This window comes from Schistocerca americana, unplaced genomic scaffold (genome assembly GCF_021461395.2).
Source record: "Schistocerca americana isolate TAMUIC-IGC-003095 unplaced genomic scaffold, iqSchAmer2.1 HiC_scaffold_484, whole genome shotgun sequence".
Lineage (NCBI taxonomy): Eukaryota > Metazoa > Arthropoda > Insecta > Orthoptera > Acrididae > Schistocerca > Schistocerca americana.
Window position 1 is genome coordinate 57,501 of NW_025726219.1, and position 5,000 is coordinate 62,500.

Consider the following 5,000-nt stretch of genomic DNA (forward strand, 5'->3'; position numbering starts at 1 on the left):
ATTCACGCCCAGATAGCAGGCGACTGGTGTCGGCGACCCACTGATGTTGGCCACTGACGGCGGCAGAAGATGACAGTGCCGCACCGTCAATGGCGATGTGTAGGCGCGCCGCCCACATTTCCCCAACCTGCGTTGACGATTTGAGGAGGTGGCCCTCCCACATTAGGTGGCGCTCCAGCACCTCGATCTCACGCTGTACCTCATCCATGCCTGCACCGTCGCAGGCTGGCCCTATCTTCTTCAGCGCCAGGAGACGGGACCGACGGAGGGTCGGACCCATCCATCGGCAAGATGGAATGCCGAGGCCCCCCTGGGCAACAGGAGCGTGGAAGTATCCCAGGGGGGTGTCCGCCGGAAGGCGGAACCATCTCCTGACGGCGGCCCGGATGGTAACGTCGGCCGACTTCAATGCACCCACCCGGGTGCGGCTGAGGGCCAGCCCGTGGTACAGGCCAGGGAGAAGTACGTTGGTGAGAGCGTGGAGGCGCTGTTGCGGCTTCAGCGGAGCTCGGGAGATGACGTCAAGCTGCTCCACCAGGTGGCTACGTGGATTGAAGACACAGCGACCCGCCGTGGAAAATTGCAGCCCCAGGTACCGGAAGGTTTCACCCACACGCAGGGCAGGCATGGTGGTATTGCCTGCTGTGAAGGTGACATTGCTGTCCACCTTCACCTTCTTTTCGCGCCCTGACGCGACTAAGGCGAGGGTGAAACACTTCCGGGCGTTGATCTGCAGCCCCAGGTGGGCGAGGGCTGCGGTAGCTGCGTCGATGAGGGACTGCAAGCCCCTCGGGGTCGCTGCAAACAGCAAGACGTCATCTGCAAAGGCCGCAGCGTTGACTCTGCGACCGAGGATCCGAGCTCCGATGTGGGAGGGCAGTTGGCCTAAAACGTAGTCCACCGCAAAGTTGAACAGGAGGGGGGAGAGGGGATCGCCCTGGCGAACGCCCCGTGCTGGCTGCACAGACACGCCCACGCCGGCGCCGTCCGCTATCACTGTCGTGCTGCCCTCGTAGCACCGCTCGACATACTCGACAAAGCAATCCGGCAGGCCATGCGCCTTCAGCACGGGGCGAAGGGCAGCATGATCTACCGAATCGAATGCCTTAGATACGTCGATCGATGCCACAAAGACAGAGCGGCAGGAGCGAACTGCGTCGGTGAGAGCAGTGTCCAAGATGAAGGTATTTTCCAACATCCCATCCCGAGGGATGAATGCCCGCTGACGTTCGTCCACAGCACATGCGCGCATCAGGCGTGACGCGAGAACCTTGTGAAAGGTCCGCGCCAACACCGAGCAGACCGTAATGGGGCGAAAGTCAGCGGGGGATGTTGGTGCAGCCGTTTTCGGGAGAAGGGACGTCCGCGCGCGAAGCAGGCGTTCCGGAAGGGCGCGGGCCAGAAGGAAGAGATTCATCACTTTCACCAGGACTTCGTGCGGCAGGCGCCGCAACTCCGCTGGGGTAAGGCCGTCCGGCCCGGCTGCTGATCCCCTGGGCGGCAACGCGGCGGCGACCTCCTCATGTGTGACCGGCCCCCATATGCACTCGAGAGCGACAGGCTCTGAGTGCGGGAGGAGGCGGTCACGAATGAAGCCCGCGGTGGAGATGGGCTTCTTGGTGAAGAGGTCCGCCCAGAAGTCCAGCAGACCAGGGATGGCAGGTGGCGGCTGGAGCAGGGTGCCATCCAAGAGGCCGCGCACGCAACGTGCACGCGACCGTCGGAAGGCATCCTGCGTTCTCGCGTACTCCCAGCGGCGCCGCTTGCGCTTCTGCGTCGGCGGCGCGGCAGGCGGCCGCTTCGATGGTTGGCGCGGCCGCTGTGTCCTGGTGATCGATCTCTCCCCTCTGGACCCGACCGACGCAAGGGCATCCGGGAGCATGCCCAGGATGACATCGGGCGGCGTGCCCCGCCCCAGACCTATGACACGATCCAGGGCAGAGAAACGCTGGGCGGAAGCGGGTAGCCCCGCCAGATGCTCCCAGATGGCGGCGTCAGTCGGCCCCTCCGGCGGCGGCCCGGTGGTGTCGGCCGCGAAGTCCTCGGCTGCGTCGACGGGCGGCGCAGCGGCCTCGCCCGCGTCAGGCAGCGGGCTCGCTGCTCCCCGGCGGGACGCCGGCTCTTCCCCCCGACCGATCTCAAGCGCCTCCATGAATTGGCGGACAAGCTGCTTGTGGGCAGCTTGCCGCCGTCGGCACTTGATTGCCTCGAGCGTTCGGTCGGGGAACATCCTGATGAGTTCTTGATTGACGAAGAAGAACCGGGCGTCCCTCTCAAGGAACAGTTCGGCCTCCGCCTTGGCGAGCGACAGGACTTCTTCCTCCGTCCACCTCGCGCGATGCCTCTCCGTGACGATCTCCGCGTTGGCGGCCGCAAGATGTTGGCGGCGGCGATGGACCCCGAGACCGTTCTTGGTTGTAAAGCTGCGGTGGCACTCACTACAGGTATACATAGCTGCAAAAGTTACAAGATTTTCGGCACGGCCGGTTGGCCGGCTAGGTGCTGGGGGAGTTGGGGTGGCACCTTCAGCGGAAGGGCCACCACTTATTCTCTGCTTACTGCCCCCAACTAAAAAAGGGATAGTGCGAGGGGGGGCTGGTAACCCCCCCAAGCCCCTGGTGCGGTCTTCCACTCTGCGAAATCAGCGGGCCCACGAGAAGGGGAGAAGACCGCAGGAGAGGAGAGGCTAAGAGGGCTAGGCCCATGTATTGCGCATCACTCTCCCTGTAACTATAACCCAAGGAAGGCACCTCGCAGCAGCAGCACGACTACATCAAGACCGCACTTCGAGAAGCCAAGTCTGGATGCAGCCACACCGCCGCCACTTGGCCACCTTAAGAGAGTCATAGTTACTCCCGCCGTTTACCCGCGCTTGCTTGAATTTCTTCACGTTGACATTCAGAGCACTGGGCAGAAATCACATTGCGTCAACACCCGCTAGGGCCATCGCAATGCTTTGTTTTAATTAGACAGTCGGATTCCCCCAGTCCGTGCCAGTTCTGAGTTGATCGTTGAATGGCGGCCGAAGAGAATCCGCGCACCCGCGCGCCCCCGGAGGAGCACGCTAAGGCGGACGCGGCCTCGCAGCAAGGAAGATCCGTGGGAGGCCAAGGCACGGGACCGAGCTCGGATCCTGCACGCAGGTTGAAGCACCGGGGCGCGAACGCCGCGCAGGCGCGCGCATCCTGCACCGCCGGCCAGCACGAGGCCAACCAACGGCGAGAGCAGACCACGCCCGCGCTAAACGCCCGCACTTACCGGCACCCCTACGGCACTCACCTCGCCCAGGCCCGGCACGTTAGCGCTGACCCACTTCCCGACCAAGCCCGACACGCCCCGATCCTCAGAGCCAATCCTTATCCCGAAGTTACGGATCCAATTTGCCGACTTCCCTTACCTACATTATTCTATCGACTAGAGGCTCTTCACCTTGGAGACCTGCTGCGGATATCGGTACGAACCGGCGCGACACCTCCACGTGGCCCTCTCCCGGATTTTCAAGGTCCGAGGGGAAGATCGGGACACCGCCGCAACTGCGGTGCTCTTCGCGTTCCAAACCCTATCTCCCTGCTAGAGGATTCCAGGGAACTCGAACGCTCATGCAGAAAAGAAAACTCTTCCCCGATCTCCCGACGGCGTCTCCGGGTCCTTTTGGGTTACCCCGACGAGCATCTCTAAAAGAGGGGCCCGACTTGTATCGGTTCCGCTGCCGGGTTCCGGAATAGGAACCGGATTCCCTTTCGCCCAACGGGGGCCAGCACAAAGTGCATCATGCTATGACGGCCCCCATCAACATCGGATTTCTCCTAGGGCTTAGGATCGACTGACTCGTGTGCAACGGCTGTTCACACGAAACCCTTCTCCGCGTCAGCCCTCCAGGGCCTCGCTGGAGTATTTGCTACTACCACCAAGATCTGCACCGACGGCGGCTCCAGGCAGGCTCACGCCCAGACCCTTCTGCGCCCACCGCCGCGACCCTCCTACTCGTCAGGGCTTCGCGGCCGGCCGCAAGGACCGGCCATGACTGCCAGACTGACGGCCGAGTATAGGCACGACGCTTCAGCGCCATCCATTTTCAGGGCTAGTTGCTTCGGCAGGTGAGTTGTTACACACTCCTTAGCGGATTCCGACTTCCATGGCCACCGTCCTGCTGTCTTAAGCAACCAACGCCTTTCATGGTTTCCCATGAGCGTCGATTCGGGCGCCTTAACTCGGCGTTTGGTTCATCCCACAGCGCCAGTTCTGCTTACCAAAAGTGGCCCACTTGGCACTCCGATCCGAGTCGTTTGCTCGCGGCTTCAGCATATCAAGCAAGCTGGAGATCTCACCCATTTAAAGTTTGAGAATAGGTTGAGGTCGTTTCGGCCCCAAGGCCTCTAATCATTCGCTTTACCGGATGAGACTCGTACGAGCACCAGCTATCCTGAGGGAAACTTCGGAGGGAACCAGCTACTAGATGGTTCGATTAGTCTTTCGCCCCTATACCCAGCTCCGACGATCGATTTGCACGTCAGAATCGCTACGGACCTCCATCAGGGTTTCCCCTGACTTCGTCCTGGCCAGGCATAGTTCACCATCTTTCGGGTCCCAACGTGTACGCTCTAGGTGCGCCTCACCTCGCAATGAGGACGAGACGCCCCGGGAGTGCGGAGGCCGCCGCCCCGTGAAGGGCGGGGAAGCCCCATCCTCCCTCGGCCCGCGCAAGGCGAGACCTTCACTTTCATTACGCCTTTAGGTTTCGTACAGCCCAATGACTCGCGCACATGTTAGACTCCTTGGTCCGTGTTTCAAGACGGGTCGTGAAATTGTCCAAAGCTGAAGCGCCGCTGACGGGAGCGATTATTCCGCCCGAGAGCATCCCGAGCCAACAGCGGCGCGGGTCCAGGGCCGGGCCAGGTAGGTCCGTCATCCGGGAAGAACCGCGCGCGCTTGCCGGGAGCCCGAGCGCCCAAAGGGGCGAATCGACTCCTCCAGATATACCGCCGGGCAGCCAGCCAGGA

The 5,000-nt window shown here is 62.2% G+C and overlaps 1 pseudogene; it reads right to left on the reverse strand.

The window, feature by feature from the left end:
* LOC124585193 overlaps positions 1 to 5,000 on the reverse strand; it is a 7,954-nt pseudogene that overhangs the window by 2,237 nt on the left and 717 nt on the right.